The sequence below is a fragment of the Odontesthes bonariensis genome, chromosome 11, assembly GCF_027942865.1.
Source record: "Odontesthes bonariensis isolate fOdoBon6 chromosome 11, fOdoBon6.hap1, whole genome shotgun sequence".
NCBI lineage: Eukaryota > Metazoa > Chordata > Actinopteri > Atheriniformes > Atherinopsidae > Odontesthes > Odontesthes bonariensis.
In genome coordinates, this window is record NC_134516.1 from 22,904,244 (window position 1) to 22,922,160 (window position 17,917).

General features: G+C 44.0%; 1 protein-coding gene across 6 annotated transcripts in view; it reads left to right on the forward strand.

The window, feature by feature from the left end:
- raph1b (Ras association (RalGDS/AF-6) and pleckstrin homology domains 1b) overlaps positions 1-17,917 on the forward strand; it is a 42,990-nt gene that overhangs the window by 2,123 nt on the left and 22,950 nt on the right. For 5 of the 6 annotated variants that reach the window (XM_075477956.1, XM_075477960.1, XM_075477961.1 and 2 more), the window contains exon 2: positions 8,915-8,998. The gene's annotated coding sequence lies outside the window, so the exon portion shown is untranslated. Of the gene's footprint in view, positions 1-8,914; positions 8,999-10,318; positions 10,741-17,917 lie in introns of those variants that run through there. The other variant, XM_075477959.1, reaches the window with a different exon arrangement.

The window sequence follows — 17,917 nt, forward strand, 5'->3', positions numbered from 1 at the left end:
CCCAGCCTTTATTCCCCACAGTGGCATTATAATAGACTGTCTGTGTCCTTAAGGCGCGCTTGATTTGCATCCACAAAGCACTAGACTAGAAGCACATTATTCTGGGCATGGAGACAGTGCAGCAACAATGCGGTCCATTCGGTTACAGTGCAGTTAATGGGTTGAAAATAACCGCTGGCCTTCTGCCTTCAGGCACATGCCTTTAAGCTTATATTTCTTGAGAGAAAAATAGCAGTTTGGAGTCACATTTCACTCTTTGTCTTGTCAGACACACTGGAGAGGACTGACATGAAAGATGCCAAAAACATCTGGAAAACCCAGCGATATATTCATTTGGGAACTGTTAGCGGTGGCCCTTTCCTCTGCTGTATCCCATTATGAAACCATTTCTGAAGAATTTAATTATAAACTGGTCGCACAAAAACGAAAGTCTGATTTTTTTTATTTTTTTTTCTTCTTTCTTTTTGATGTTTGTGGCACTTTTTTGGGTTTGAGCTGCACAGAATGAGAAAGTACGATGGAGCCCAGTTCCTGTTTGGGCTCGTCCTGAGTCGGAGCGTTGGGGCAGCATGGTACACGGCCCAGTCATAAAAAGGCCAGTCATGGAGATAAAACACATGTTCGGAGGTGCAGTGTCATTTCACTGCTTCTGTTTAAAAACCTTTTTGTGAGAAGGCTTTTAAAGAGAGAACCTGAGGAAAGGGGTTATGTATATTGGGAGAAATACCAGCACCTCAACAAAAATATGCAGCCAGAAGGTTTTCTCATTCACTCGTGCTGTCTTGTTTTGCCAAAACAGGAAGGAAAAGAAAAGTTTCCAGCATTTATCCCTCCATAATCTTGTTTTTTTTGTATAGTTTGATGTCCTCGGGACGTAGTTGATGAAAAACAGTTGTCAGAGAAATTTTAAGTTTGAGGAATGATCCTGAAGCGCGGCGTGCTTTGAAAAAAAAAAAGATGATTGAAAAGCTATTCTTGGGTTTTGTGTGCATAACCGCTCGCTTGTCTTTACGTCTGTCAGCACTTCGCTGGTTCTGCCGTGCAGGTTGTCCGACTCCCCGTGTCCCTGGGCATGAGACCTCCGTACACAAAAGCTCCAAAGACGAGGCCGGGGGGTGCCGATGGGAGTCGGTGTAAGCTTACCCAGGTTGTGTTACAGCCGGGGGTGTAGGTGGGTGAAGGAGGGCAGGGGGGGGAGGATGGCACTTCAAACGCCACCCACCCTGATGGAGGGCTGGAGGGCAGAGTGCAACCGGATATTCCTACACTTGTAGGAGATGCATGGCTTGGGTTGGGGAGATGAGAATAAACTGGAAAATACCACCAGCTGCATCAAGGCACATTAGCTCCTTGATGCCAGTAAAGACGGGGGGGCTGTGTGGGAGAGAAAATGCAAGCGCAGGGTGTGCCCCCCCCGCCTTGTCACAGGCACATGGCCCCGGCCTCTATAGGGCCTTGTTCTGGTAACATTTTGCTGACCTTTGGTGGCAGCTGCCCCTGCCATTTGCAAACAAAGACAAATGGCTAGTCAGGCTGCCTATATCCAGCAAAACCTCTACTGTTCCAGATAGAGTCGCTCTTCCTGCTGACCTTTACATATATATACTTAGAGACTTAGGGCAGCGCCATGTAGCGCCAGGAAATCAGCGCTTTCAGATCCAGATATGACGACCTCTTTTGTGATGATTGTTTTCTTTTCTTTCACAGTGAAATTTGCAACAATAAGGCTTTGCAACCTTAAAAAAAACAAACAAAAAAACTGCTTTTATTATTTTAATGTAACACTGGGAAGTGAGAAGTCCTGCACTAAAGCAATGAATAAATGGACACTGCAGCCTGTTCTCTGTATGCAACACCACTGATCGGAGGAGGCAGAAGGAGGCCATCCACCTCTCCTCCTCCCCATTCTCCTCCTTTCTTTCTTTCTCTCTCTCTCTCCTTTTGGGCACTGCATGATCTCGGTCCTTGTTCGGCAGGTGCACTCAAGCACACGATAGAATACTTGCTGCTAAAGATACAAACTGCAAATACTGACCCACAGTTGGATCCGTTTGCCATGTTGACATTTCAGATCTACTCCAGTTTATCTGTCCTTACAGCATCTTCCTTCCATTTCCCTATATTTGATCTCATCAGCCATGATACAGTCGCATCCTGCTGTATTGTGTAGCCGTTGATTGTCCCTTTGTTGCGACCTCTTTCACGTACAGTTTATTTAGGCTGCTTCAGCAGCTATTAATCACTGTGACTCTGACAGAAACAGGTGGCTGATTCTCACTGCTGTGTTTTGGTGAGGACACCCCCACCCCCCTTTCCTCCTCTACTGTTTTGCACATGGCTGGTTTCAATCATGGCTGCAGAAGTCAGTCTACATTAGCTAAAAGGTGGATATGACTGGCGACTTGGGAGCTTTGTGAAAATCTTCGAGCGCGGCACATCGATTGCTGCTCTCTTTAGCACATGCACTCAGCATGATCAACACCTGAGCCGGTCGAAGCCGTGGGGTTAGTTTTTGTTGCACCTGTCTATAAGCCAGGCTTCGCACAGTTGAGTAATCGCCCTGAACCCGATCTTGAAAAATAGAATCTCATCCCAGCGGGAATTCTTGGCTGAAATTCCAGCCGCTGCGTCGGATGAGCGCGAGGAGAGCACGGAAGGGGGAGGTGATTGATTGTTTTTGGTTTCTCTCCTCACAAGTTTAACTCCAGAACAGTCCTGGAATGGGTTGGTGGATGGCGTGGGGTGTCCGGGTGGATGGACAGCCTTTAGAGTTCAATGACAGATGATGGCTCTGACTTGGAGACGGCACAGAATGCTGAAGGCGAGCTGGAGCAGAGTGCCAACTCAGAGGAAATATACATGGGCTGTCTGGCTGCAGCACCCACTGAATAGGAAATATATCATAGACCTGAGGTGATGAATGAGCTGTCTGCTGGAAGAATTACTGCATGCAGACGGAGAAAGTGGATTTATACCGTACTCCCTGGACTGCTTTCACACGCACTCTTTTGCATCCTCAATTGAATTAAGTGACCCATGCTTTACAACAGATCACAGTCATGCTTGCTTGAGGTTCTGGCATAAGCATCAGCACGGCCACGAGCGGCGCGTCCTCTCTGCTCCACGTCTGAGCAGAGTTCACTCGGTTCCCATGAAACCACAACAGCAGCTTGGGTGTCTGCGTGATGGCTTTGCGTGCGGGGCTGATGTGTTTGTTTGCCCTTTGGCCATCTCTCAGGACACTTGCATTACAGTTCAGCACAGATGAGCGTTGAGAAAGAAAACGGCACACGCGAGTGCAAACAAATTAGCCACGTACTGTTTGCTCTCGCTCCGCTGTGAAATGCCTGCCTCTTGGCCCGAAAATGTTTGGACGACTCCTGTTTAGAGCATCTTGTACGGTTGCTTTCTAGCCATTGAACTCTGGGTTACATTCCAGTGAAATCCTCTGAGAATTCAGCATTATCCACTGCTTGGAAAACACTAACAATGGCAGCTTTATGAGACTATCCCAGGGAGTCAGGGATGCGGCTGCAACAGATTGTGTTATTTTGTGGGATTCTCAAGGAGATGCAGGTTGGTGCCATGTGAAAGGTTTGTTGGGTTCATGTTTGTGTAGGATGACACTCAAGGCTCGAGTCATTTGAATAAAGAAAAAGAAAATAAACTCAAACTTAAACTTGCCGTGCACAGAGTTACAGCCAGTGAGAGTGCAAAGACGTAGGCTGAGGGGACAAAGACACTGCCTCATGGACTGAATCACCAGGAGCTGTTTGTATTATATTGAGGTGTTAATGAGAAGAGAGAGATTTGTCTGCACGACAGCTGGAACTCGAGGTGTGTTTTATCCCCCGCTGCAGATCGCTCATGTGGTGAGAACACCCCGAGACTTTAAAACCTCCAATCACAAGCCAACAACGGGTGAACAAGAACCTATCCCAGTGACACTGAAGGTCATGTAGTCTGAACTTGGCTTTAAGAAGAAATGTCACAGTTATGTTTAATACCAGGCCAGAGAGCACCTGCCCCACCATTTTTAATCAGTCAGGGGATCAGAGCAAAACCAAAGCTTTTAGGAGAAGTAGCTTAAAGAGACGGAAGCTGCGGTAAAATGAAGCTTAATTGGTCGGCAGAAAGTGCCAAGAGATGTCATAGGAATGTACACCAGGAGGAAATGTACTTTTACAGGCACGTAGACTCCAACAACAGAATTATGAGCATAATATGGGCTCTTGAAGTTATGCTCTTTTTGAATTTTTTTTTTGCTTTGAAAGTTATTCTGGAACAGTACATGCACGCATTGTGAGCAAAAATGGGTGCACCCATACATTATTGATCTGATCCAAATGTTTCAACTGTTTCTGTGTAACAAACCAGCACTCCACTAAAAACTGGGGCCGTAGAGGCTTGTTTTAGTCATTAAATATGCACTGTAGCCTACTTTCGCCCCCTTAGATCTTTCAACTCCACTCACATCCATAAGCAGGAAAGTTGCCCCAGCTCATGTTCTGAAACGTGAAGGGTTGGAAAGCGGCCTGCACTTTGTCAAATTGCCGAGGGTTACCAGGCTCGCTGCTCATCACCATGTCACCGTTGACTCCACAACTGAGCGAGCTGCCAAACCGACTTTGGGAAGCGGGAGGACACTTGTCAGGAAGAGGTTGAACATGTGAAATGGCTGCAGGGAAGAAGCAGCACATGGAGAGGGAGGTTTCTGAGAACCTGAAAAACATTATTGATTGCAGCTGATCTCGTATGAAATAGGACAACGTGGAAATACTGAAGTCATTCTTTATTTTCCTTGCTTTCCCTGCCAATGTCTGGAAGTCGCAGCGTTTTCTGGCGCTGTGCTTGCACTGAAACAGCCTGATGTTGGCAGGCTGCTCCACTTTTCTTCCTACGTCAGGGTTCATCTAGGACACTGAAGGAATCTCGAGTTTCGCTGCAGTGACCTACAATGCAGAAAGAATCCGGCCAACGAAAAACAGCCGTGCTTTCCGTGTTAGAAGTGGAATGGCATATTTTGGCAACAGAATCCCTTGACGGTTAGTCAAACCTACATGCTTAATCTCACAAAATAGTGCTGTGCGTGTGCATGTGTGACTGCCTCTCTTCAAATCTCATTGACTAATACCCTGGCAGCTTTGAAAGTGACTGTGAGGCTCTATTGAGTTTCTGGGTTAAGTTAGTGGCTGAGTAGCTTGCTAATCCTTCTCTGCTCGGCTGATCTTCACTCTCTAGTGATTCCTGCCCTCTTGCTTGGCACAATGCTTCCGTTGGCGCTCAGGCAGGGGTTACAGTCGTGTTTGCGGTTTGCCAGGTTGACCTCTCGCTGCTGGTGGTGATCCCAATGAAGGGATTATTGGGCTGAAACCCTAAATGAGGAGTGAGATTTCTGTCTTTTAAGCTGATCAGCCGTGTTCAAGCTGTGCTAATGATGAGGTTTGAGAGTGAACCGATTGCCTTCGCACAAGCACTTCACCACAAAGGACTGTTTTGATCCAACAAGAGAGGAACAGGTCCAAATGTACACTAACACCAGAGGCATGTCATCATGTAACTCTGTATGATGTGTGTAATTTCCAATAAACCCCATAGGCTGCGAGCCAGCCAGTGGGCCCTCCATGGGATCCCACTGGTCATCGTGGGAACATTCCTGACGCAGCATTATTCCATAATTCCCACCATGTGTGGTTTTTCCAGAGGCAAGCGCTCTCTGCAGAGAGCGTGGAGAATCCCACTGAGGAGAGGAGATGGGCCGCTCGTAATCGCATCCAGACATCACTGTGTATGAGTGAGAGGAGCTAAATATAAATGATCGTAGTAATTCAGTGAAATGATGTCTTCTTCGCCACTGGTTGAAGCTCATAAAGAGAGCGGGTTGTGTGTTTTGTCCCAGCAAAGGGGCTCATTTTTCATCATGTTGATTTTCCCATGGGACGAAGTATGAAGACCTTTGAGTGTAGTCGGTAAAATTAGGTATAAACGCCTGTAGATTTGTTCATATTAGGCAGAATTCCAGTCAACGTGCTAGTATCCTGTATGTAAATAGTAAAAAGGTCTCTTCATTACTTGAAGAGAAATTACTTCTTTTGCTTTGGACTTTGTATCTTTGCAGTTCCACAAAACACTGAGGAAAAGGCCAGCGCCCCAAAAATCTACCTACGACCTCTTTCACACGGAGCGTTTGAAGCTCTACTTCACACAAAAGCAGATGATTTTCACGCTTGACAGTCAACGACTTTTTTTGCGTTGACCCAAAAGAGAGGTCGGGCAGCCCAGTGCTTGAGAATAAAAGCAGCTGCACTTAACGTGGAGCGAAAACAATGCGCTGATCAATACTAATGGGCCTTCCCAGCGAGGATTGTCTTAGCAAACCATCAATCGGCTGACTGATGGTTTACCTCGGTGCCCCCACAGAAATGCTCAGGGTCACTGCTGAGGCCTGAGGCTGGGGGCAAATTTTCATCGATAAATGCCTGATTTGAGCTGTTGTACTACAGATCATTAACTGAGGAGGGTGTCTGTTTTATTAAATGAATGTGAGGTAACTTTTTTTTTTCCTTATTTGTGTATTACGTATGAGAAAAAAAAACGCTTATTTAGGAAGGTGACACATTTGCAGATACGATCCTGTAATGAATAACAAGAATGAGTGTGAAGCTTCTTTAACCATCATTGTGTAATCTTTGTGGCGTCACCACTTTTTTCTTTTCTTTTCTATTTATTAGCATCGTCAGTGAGTTTCTATAAACTGCCATTACAGTTAGACTGAACAAATGGACCCAAAGAATGATGCAAGGCAAGTATTTTAAGGCCCTATTGTATTAGATCGTGTGCTTCCTGTTGTTTTGGCTGCACAGTTAAGCCATCAAAATTTGGCTGAGGTTCAGATTTAGGGGGATTATGCTAAGCATGCACAAGCTGTACAGGTGCATGCATCTCCTCTTCGGCTTTGTTTATTCTGCGCTTTAAAGAAGACCAGTTATCGCCCCGCTTAGACGTCAGAGAGCTCATCAGATCACGTTTACCATCTTATTCTGGACGTTCTGTTCATTACTGTGAGCATTCAGACTATGGGTCATGCTGAAGTCGCGATTGTTGATATTTTAAAAAAGAAAAAAGAGATGTTTTTAACCAATGTACAGTCTGAAATGCTCATGCACTAGGCATTTAGCTCTGCCTTCTTGCTCATTTGCTGTACTTCCCCTTCAACAATCCTGTCTTTATTTCCCACCGTGACATCATCGTCAGCGCCATGCCCTCCTTCCCACTTCCTGCCCCGGCAGGAAATGAGCCGCCCTGAAGGAGTGCTGTTAATGGGGGGAAGCGTTGGTGGACAAGGACACACCTGTGTCCACTACACTGGACTCTTGTGTTTCCTCTGGATCTGTTGTTGAAGTGGGGCACCAATCTAGGCCACATGAAAAGTCTGTTGAGCTGGCTGACGACGGTTATACACAGAAGTACTCTTTTTGGAGCCGTGTGTGTGTGTTTTTGAACGTTGGTGCCATCGACCTTTGGTCAAGGGAGAACATTGTCTGAAGAGCATGTCTCTGTGCTTTTTTTTTTTTAAGGCACAGACATATCAGACATCTTTAGCATAGAGTTTAAAGGGGAGTTTTTGTTGTCATGATCTTCTTTTTTACAGCCACAGCCCCTTGATCATAAGCTGGTGGTGTCGATGGTCGGTGCGTGTGTCGCAGGCATGCCTTTGTTTTCAGCCTTGGAGCAGCTGTTCGCCGGCTCCTGCGCTGTTGTGACTGAAGCGACTGTGTTCCCTGCAGCTGCAAGGCTCCATGTGTCACTGCCACACCTGTTCAATAGAATTGTGTTGACTGAGTGATATCACACGTTCACTCTGTGTAATTTCTAACAAAGGCGTGGAGGGTGTTGGTGGGTTGACCTGTAATGAGAGCAGGGATTATGTGTGTGTCTGTACTTTTTTACAAACATGGAAGGATGACAGGCATCTCGTTCTCATTCTGACACTCTCCAATTGTTATAAAGAGTCTGTTTGCTGTGAAAACACACACACTCGCAGGCGCACGCTTTTTTTTCTTTGCCCAGAGAGGGGGCCACATGCTGTGGCCCAACAACCGTTGGTGTGTAGAAAAAAAACGAAAGGAACAGCTGACACCAGCGGGAACAGCTTCTCAGTAGTTCGCCACAACATCAGCTGCTTACCTCTCACACACAGAAACCCCAAAAGTACACACACACACACCCCTAAGCCAAATCATAGCAGTGATATTTCCTGGCCAGCTCATCCCTTCGTTATTTTCTACCTTCAGACCAGGATTCAGCTTCTAGATCATTTTACATTTTAAAAAATGGGCTCGTGATGAGTCGGCACTCTTGTGAGTGAGTTAATGATTTGCTGAAACGTTCAAAGCTGGTCAGCGTTGTTGAAATCTGCAGACCTGTGAGTCACGGTCAATGCACACGTAAGAGTTTTGACAAGGTTCTTACTCTGACTCATGTTTATAATTGTTGGCCTTGGGTGGCAGCATGCTTATTAAGCTCTGTGTGCGTGTGCTGATGTGAAAGCGTCAAAGTAAAAGGAAGGCGGCCTCTGCAGCCGAATTGTTTTAAGCTAGCAGTAGCGAGAGAGAGTTTATAATGAAGACTGAATTGCGCTTGATTGCTTTCAGAGCTTTGCGATAAGTGTCTGTCTGGCTGTTCATGTCATTTAGTCTGTGCTTAGTTAAGACCCCCGCTCAAGCACCCTTCACAGTTAATCCTCCGCATTCTTATGACAGTGAAATCACTCTGCTCTCCTCCAGCTGCCGAGTCTCTCAGTTCTTCTGCATTGCTGAGAGAACAAACACAGGCGATCTATAATGTTTGACTAATGGCCTTCATGAGGTTATGCTGCCGGAGACCTAAAGATTTTGTTTTTCCTCTTTTTCAGGGGATAAAAGCCCAGCCGCAGAGTGGAGTGGTGGTTTCGTCTGACCTTTAACCTTAATAGGAAGGAGGGAAAGCCACTTCAGAGGTAAGTGTTCCTGGAAACTGAAGTGAGTAAGTGGTGGCATTGCTGCTTTTTGTGGGTAATGAACTCTTAAGTTGGGGAAAAAGGTAAAAACAGTATTGACGCTGCTGCTGCCAGTAAGCTTTGCGAAACTCCCGCCTCCTTGCGCAAATGTCACAGAGATTCCAAGGAAGTTATATTTAAGGTGGTCTCAAATACCATGTTTATTGCTGTGCCACTAGCATGCGAGTCTGAGGCACGACGGTCATGTGCTCAAGCCGCCATCATCTGTCATGTCACTGCTTTACGTTTTTAACTAAGTGACGTCCCCCAGCTGACAGCGTTGATCTGTGATGTTTGGTGTAAAAAAACTCCACTGTGGAAACTTCTCCCCCAAAAAGCCTTGATTGGGAAGACCTTGTAAATCAAAGCCAAATGAAAGAGAAGTCGAGCCTCTGAGGGTTCTTGTCAGTCTTCCTCGCCGAAGGAGATAATTCCCGACTTAAGTGGAACCATGTGAGGCCGAATCATGGCTGTGGTTTGAATGAAGAGATTTTCCTCACAGTGGGCTTTTATTCACTCACTATCACAGATCTGCATTTTTATTTTTTTTGCAGTCCATAGCTTGAAATCTTTGTTAACTGTTGTCTTTCTGCTCTTTAAGTTCTTTTCAGCACAACCATGAAAATCAGAGTTGCACAGAAGACACGCAAAGAAAAGAATTTTTAGATATCTGACTTGACCGTGTTGTGCAGGTTTTAAAGAAAGTCAACAGATGACGCCTATTTTTTATTTTTTATGTCATGAAACAGGACAACGTCGAACCCACGAACAACATGCCAGTCACCCTCCTGTTTTCCATAGTTTTGTTTTATTTACGGAAATTGGTTTGGAAAAGTAGCCAATTCAAATATTCTGGTTGGTTTTTGTCCAGTCGGACGGTGATAATGGATTATTTCCATCTCAGGAAAACAAACTTGTGATGTGTTTAAAGGGGGTTTTCCACCTTGGACTGAAAGGAGGAAGCCTTCTCCTCTGGACTTAAAATGTGAAAAAGTAGGGATGCTTATGGGTGTCGATGGGATTTAACAGCTTGTAGCTCTGTGTCGACGGGTGACTGTGTGTGTGTGTGTGTGTGTGTGTGTGTGTGTGTCAGTGTCATGTGTTGTCCTGTGCAGACACCAGCTAGCGCAGACGCTCAGCTGTCAGTATCATTCAACATATCCATCAGTGCAGGCAAGCCCACAGTGAATATGGAGTTGAGCTGTGACGTGGTTGTCATGGCAGCAGTTTCATTCGCGCACTGAGCTCTCTGAAAACACTACCCTTGACATCGTCTCTCCTGCCTAAGTTGCCACCATGAATGTGTGTGCGCTGCTGGCACGGTGAGAAGGCTGGAGGTGGTGTGGCAGGAAACGGACTGGCACATTTTCTGGGTCTGCCTACTGAGACGACAAAAAAAAAAAACACACACACACACACCAGCTGCAGGGGATATGGACAGAAGGAGAGAGTAAGGGGGGAGACTGGAGATATAGTAAGCTAACGGAGGAAGATATTCCCAGCTGGTAAAGGTGGATGAGTATTTTTCTTTGCCTTTGCGTACACCACATTGCTCGTATCTGGCCTCAGTCTTGTTCTCATCCATCCGTACGAGTGTTTTGGCCTGTTGTTGCTTGGGCGCCGTGTTACGCCTCCTCTGTTTTTGTTTTCCCTCAGAGGGGGCAGATGTAGACCTGCTGTTTGGCTTGGCCAAGTAACAAAAGGTTGGTGATTTTATTCCTCTAAAGTCTGTGGATTGCTTGATTTTCACTCCAGTGAAGAATTTAAACTTTAAGACATAAAATGTGATTGTTTGAACTGGACTCCTTCAGATGTAGTTCACACACCACCACCACTACCATTTAACACGCCAGCATGGCAATTGTTGATTTCATCAAACACAGACTTAATTCAAGACAGTTAGTATATCTGTCTGATCTATCCATCATTCTTTGTGCTGCTTATTCACTTTAAGTAATGAATTGCATCTGCTGCAAAGTACTGGGAGAATTCTAATGGAAAGATAAATCATTGTAGGACATATTTTCTCTAATGGTTTTCCATCACACAGTACTGTGCAAAAGTCATTATATATTACCAGGGAAACCGAAAATGGCTGCAGCAATTAATTTGAATACTATTCAAATACTATTCTATTGGAAAACTGTGTCGTCTTTTTTCCAGTGGAACAGCTAAAGAAATGGGAACAGCGTATGTGTCTATGTGACAGAAGGTAACACAGTGACTGAAGATACAATTTTGAAATTGGTTCTTTGCTAAGTTGTCAGTTGTACACACAATAACGGTTCGTCCATTGAGTTAAATGCCTTTGATATGCTTGAATGATTCATAATTCAGTGTCAAGTGGCTTAAAAACCAAAAACCACTTTCCTGTGAAAATGATCAGGTGCAGGAAGTGGACTGAAAATGATCAGGTGCAGGAAGTGGACTGAAAATGAGCGTAAAAGCAGCCAATCTCCAAAGTAAAACCCTGAAAGATCTTCAGAAAGTCTGGAGAACTATTAATGAAGACCACTTTAAGATTTAACATGGAACTCATGTAAGCAAAATATAAAGAAAAGATTAGTTTTGCACAGTACTGTAGTTTCAAACTCCATCTGCTATTATTGTCTATTAATCTTCTATTTTTGTGAAATTAAAGTATAAAGTGTGACTATGCGGAGCCTGCAGAAACCCCTGTGTGAAGTGCCATTGATACTGATGAACACATGACTGCAGCCCATTTTTTTATGCTACAGCAGGCTCCCATTTATATCTAACCTGACACTTTCTATGGGTTTGTATGCAACAGACTTCAATTCCCCCCAAAAAGATGCACTTATTTTTAGCTCTTATTTTTGTCATTTTGAGCAGATCAGTGAGTAATCTATTTAAAGCAGTGTCTGTTTTTAATGTCTAGTTTGCTCCTCTTAGCAGTCAGCCTCTGTTGTCTGCTGCTGCAGTGCTGCATCATCTTTAAAAGTTTGTGAGGGTGTGTCCGAGCCCACTGCAGCAGACCACCTGAGCCCCTTTATGTGTGTGTGGATTGAACCAGATATCTTTAGGGAATGGACAAGACTATTGATTTCACATTTGGACTGGAGCCCTGTAGGAAAGCAGGGGAGCTGACACATCCGCAGTGTGTTTGTGTGCAAGGGAGACAGCAAGTGAAGGGAGGATGAAGGTCTAAAAGAGGGAGAGCGATGCACACAAATGAGAGAGGAACAGAGTTGCCTCCATGCGTCCTTACCTCTTCTCATATTTCCACATTTGTGAGATTATGCAAATGGCACGAAGCACGAGTTAAATGCTCTGTCTGTGGTTGTAGGAACAAACCGATGTGAAAATATCACCTCACTATCTGAGTCATTTCTGAGAGTCTGAGCCAACCTCACAATGAAGCCTTGTGATAACCGCATGTCTGTCTGCACAAAGATCTGCGTGCATATATGAGTGTTGCCATGGCAATGGCAGCTGAAGTTTGGCTCGCTCTGATGCTGGCGAGCTATTGAGTCCTTACACCTACCACCCACCAGTGTGACCATGCATTTCCACAATCCCTCTCCTCTCCGGTCTCGTTTTCTTCCGCTCCTCCTCCCTCTGTGCTCCCTGCTGACTCCCCTTCCATCTGTCGGCTTCCGACATCCTCCTCATCTTTCTCCTTTTTTCGGTGCCCCTCCTTCCTTATTGGCTTAATAAGCCGGCGTGGCTCGCTGTGTCATGCCATGCTTGAATGAGCCCAAATGTGTTTGTGGATCCATATGTGTGCATCTGAGCGTAAGTCTTCTGCATGCAGGCTGTTGCTCGTGCTTGAGTAATGACACTGGAGCTGTTATTTTGGCCATCAGTCCTCCTCCCCTTTATTCACGAAGTAATAGCAGGCTGCACTCCTCCATTATTGTGTCCATCCATCATCCCTTTGCTGCTGCCGCTGCTCTGTTAACGAGCTCGTCTCGCTCTCCACAACAGTCCGTCCCTTTAATGTGACGTCCCCAATTTTTATTACGTTGGCCTAACGTGCAAAACAACAACAATAAAGCAGAAAACACAATGACATTTCAGGACCTGCAACCAGCCGTTTTTTAAATCTGGAAATACTTGTCTTTATTATAAATGTTATGAAACATGATGAACATTACAGATAGAATCCTAAACAAGGCTTGCTACTCTTTTGGAGGGACTATCCCGTCCGACAGAAAAAGTACATGACTTCAAACAGTGTCATGCTTCGGTCTCATGTCATTAGTTTCTGTGATAATGCACAAGGAATGCACGAAGTGCCGTTCCAACGATGAGTAGGGATTTCTTGCTGCATAAAGAGAACGTTGTCCATGGATATTGTTTTTCTGCCTTTAACCCATATCCACCCTGGATTCCTCATTCATCAGGGGAAAAACACACACACGCACACACACACAGTATGAGCCAGCCACACCGAAAGACGTCTCAACACAGACGACTCTGAGACCGTTTTGCTCTTTCTAATTCTACCTTGCATGATGTCAGTTTGACATACTGGCATTGGTTTGACCAGGAAAAACGTTAAGGGGAAACATTGATGGCTGGCAGCGGAAATGAACATCTCTGCTGCAAATACAAGCCTGGAAGTCATTACGTGGTTGCATGTTTGCAAAGAGATTGCATCTGTTTCGTATCTCACAGGCAGTGAAACTGAGCATTTGGGAGCTTTGTTCTTTGACAGAAGCCTCCATTTTATTGTCTCACCACACGCTTGAATGCAAGATGCACTCTAAAGTGCATATGTGCTTTACGATGCTTCAGCATGATGCAGGATGTCATCATGGTATCTTGACATTTGGCATTTCAGTTTGTGCTTTATGGCTTGAGTTTATAGACTATGCAGACTAAGATGACAACCAGACACATGAGTGCATAAGACCTGAGTCACAGCCTGCCAGGCTGGAAGTACAGCTGCCACCAGACGGCGTGATGAGGTAGAATGTAACTATATGAGGCAAACCTTGAGAACGAGACCTTATAAGAAAGTTTTTTTTGAATGCCACGTTAAGGTGTCGGTGAAAGACATGCAAATTTTCCTGTTTAAGGAAAAATAAAGGATTATTCTCTTCTATTCTAAAACCAGAAGGATAGTCATTATATTGTTATGTTGAATATAGAAACATTTATTAGTTATGTAGATTAAAGGAAATTATAATGAAAATCATAACTGTGGTGCTATTTCAAACAGTGAAGGGAATAAGGGCTAAAACAAAAACCCAAATGAAAATTCTGCGGTTTTACTGAGCCTGGCCACAGGTGACTTCAGATGCTTGCACACCTGACTCGTTTCATCCGACTCTTCTGGCTTTTCAGCTTGATCTGACCCAAAAATCCCAGTGTGAAATCTCCCCTGGACCATAGTCTGGATCAAACAGACCTTGGTCTTGTTTTTTTTTTTACTTGTTATAGGAAGCTAAAGCAGGCTGTTGTGTGAGCTGAAAGGAAAATGAGCCACGGTAGCACATTGGGAAATTAAACCAACTTTTAGTGGTGTGGTCAGATGATGTCGATGCCAACTACAAAAAACTAGGAAATTGCTCTCACTCTTGATACGATGAAAAGAATCTGACAGGAGAGGAGAGCAAGTGAGTTTTGAGCTTGAAGTTTTTGCTTGCTGTTGTAATGCCATAATCTCATAGTGGCAGCTTAATTAATCTATTAATCAATTTCCCTCTATTGTTTCCTCTATTCTGTCTGCATCCAACTTCCAAATGAAAAGACAACATGTGTATGTCAGACACCTGCAAGCCTATAAACCCATCAATGTCGAGTAAAAGGAGATGCAGCTCCCATAGATGAACAAAACATGCAAAAACCTATTCAGATCAAATGCAGTATTTGTTACAAAAATGTAAGCCATGGCTCAGTCTTCAAGTGTGAAAATTTTTAAGCTGGTTAAAACTCATAGTTTACACATGTTGTAGCATATCGGCTCACAGCCACAAGTAGAAATTAAAGAAATATTGCAATTTCCTAACCAAATAGCCCCTTTAACACAGTGGAGCACAATACATTTGTGGCCAGTGTTAGAGGTTATATCAGAGGAGAGCAGATGCTTTCTCTCCGTAACTTAAATATGCCTGAACAGGCTGATAAAGGCTTGAACATCAACTGTAACTGCACATGGCATGGCAGACCCTTTGAAATTAAGATATTCCTCTGCCCCTGAATAATTCGTCAGGTTTCCATGAGAGCTTTTTGGTGCTCATTTTGAACTGACCTTTTGAGAAAAAGTTGTTGGAATTGGCAAAAAATCAAGTTTGGATTCTCACTTGAGGCATTTTTTATTTTATTTTTCATAGCAGAGTGGTGGTGCCTAATGTGAACCAGTTGTGATGAACTGAATGAGCTTCTGCCTCCAAGACAACAAACATGGCCAAGCTCAAGTGCATGAAAGAATAATCACAACCTACCCGGTTGAAATGACTCTTGGAGACCTCTCTATATTTCCTTTCGTATTCAGTCGAATCCACTGATTTTGTTTTATTTATCTATCATTTTTTCTTCTCTCTCCAAGTTTTGTGTACAGTTTGCTTCTACTTTTTGCTTTTTAAAATCCCTGCACAGCACAACTTACACCGCCGTGGGCTGCCAACACAACACAGCCACATTTATTCACTCCCAAGTCAGTTAATGGAAAACATCTTGAAGCACATTTTCAATGGAACAACATTTCAAAAGTTTCCATCAAATTGGCTTCACCACTGGATGGGAACCAAGCTATTGTCAGTCAGATAGAAGTTTGGGCAACTGCTGTATTTGCAGAATTCACCAGATGCTAGATAGAGTTAGCCATTAGCTTAGTTAGCAGCCTGTTCAGCACGTTCCTCTGTGAACTTGGACTTTGGTCCAGATGTTTGCCATCAACATTATTTTTAAGCTGTTATTTTAAGGGTAAATAGTTACATATTAAAGGAACAATTAGGCTTAAACTACTGTGAACTACTGGAAGCTTGTTAGCGGGGATTAGCATGTGGACATTTGGGTTTTTATATTTGCCCGTGTTTACACACTACACAACAGTGCTGAAAATGCCTTTTTGAAAGAGGTTATGTAGCCTGGGTTTCCTTCCATATGTTTAGACTTATATTAAAAGTGGCATAATCACACCGTTTAGCCTCAAAATCATGTAGATGTGGCTTCCCTTTTGAAATATGTACTCAAAGATTTTAATCAAAAGCATTTAAAGTATTGTGGAACACGTTGCAGCTTATATGGTTGATTACAAATCCCAGGCCTGGCGGATTTAGAGCTATTCCTAGCTGTGCTAAATGTTTTACATCTCTGAGCTTTATCTGCATCTGCTGTCAGAGACTCTAGAAAGCATGGACGTTTGTGCCCCTCTAAACTCTAAAGAATTCCCAAGCTCTGTTGACAACCAAGCGTTGTTCATGCTTCTCAAGAGTTCACTGAGTTTCTGTAACTCGTGCTCTGTTCCCTACCCTCATTACCACTCTTTACTGCTTCCTCTAAGTTCGGCCATACTTTGGTAGGATGATACGATGTGCGGAATATTTGTAGATCAGGGGAATCAGATAATTGCATAATAATATTTTTGCCAGGATACTTTCAGAGAAGAGAAAATGGCTGTGAGAATAAGGTGGTTTTGGAAGTTTATGTCAGTGATTCACTGTTTCCCAAGATGGAGAGAATGATGAGTGCCAAAGGACCGGTGCCCGGTTTTATTAGCTACAGTCCTCTTTGCGCGCACGCACACCCACACACTAAATGTGGCTAGGTGGAGTATTTGATCCAGAAATAGTCTATTTAGAAGTACTTGATGGAAACATCAACTCAGTCAGGAGTAAGTGGCCACAATAATGTTTGCATAGCTATGGCCATATTCCACATCCCAGCCCCCTTATTTCCGGTGTGACTGAACTATGAAAAGGATTTATATGTAACTCAGACGCTACGAGCTGTTCATTATTTGAATGTCAACTGGAAACAGTCTGGGAGGGGCTTTGGCATTAGGATCATTTTCAGATGAGATTAATCAGTGTAGCATTTCACTTTATTTCATAGAATCTGAGTGAATGCATTAGATGTAGAAAAGAAAAACCTCCAGAAAGAGCTCTCTTCACTGAATGGGCATAATGTACCCTCATGTTGTTTGGAACACATCCAGTAGGCTAACCTCTTCCTGTCATAGAGAGTGAGACTTGAGCAAGTTATAGTACTTGTGAACTACTCTAAACCTAAGTACCACTCATCCTTCATCATTTCATAAGCTAAATGAAAACTTGTTTGTTGATCCCAGATGTAGTTTAATATGAACCAAATGAACAGCAGTACTCTGTTCCCATCACACAAACTGAGTTAAGAAGGAGCCAGCCAAGGAAACCTAATCTGACCTATGATGTAATTTCACGCTCTCTGTCTCATTCTGTTACACCCAGATTACTTGTGTGTCTTTGTCTTTCTTCCTCTCTTTCTTTTGCACATTTTTGTCTGAGGGTCAAAGGGAGCAGTGAGGTCCCATGCCCTCAGATGTGCTCTGCCACATGTTTCCTCTGGTTGCTCTGGTTCTGGCCATAAAATTAAAAAAACACACCAGTCGTTTGCCTTTGATCCTCAGCATCTAGAAGAGATCCGAGGCAGAGGATGTATTCTCCCAAAAGGACTCTTATTGTAACTGTGAATAATTTAACCTAGAGTATCTGTGTCATGAACCTGCAGGCCTGTCAGCAGCTTGGCGTGACTACGTTTGTGTCACATTTGGTGTGACAATAACCATCAAGCAGCATCTGTCACTCCAAGGCATGTGACATGAAATGTGATAATAAGTCAGTAGGTTCACAGAGGTGATGGTTGTATTTTCTACTCATTAACCTACTTCCTGCTGCGACTGTAATCAGATTAGGCTTGATACAAATGTGA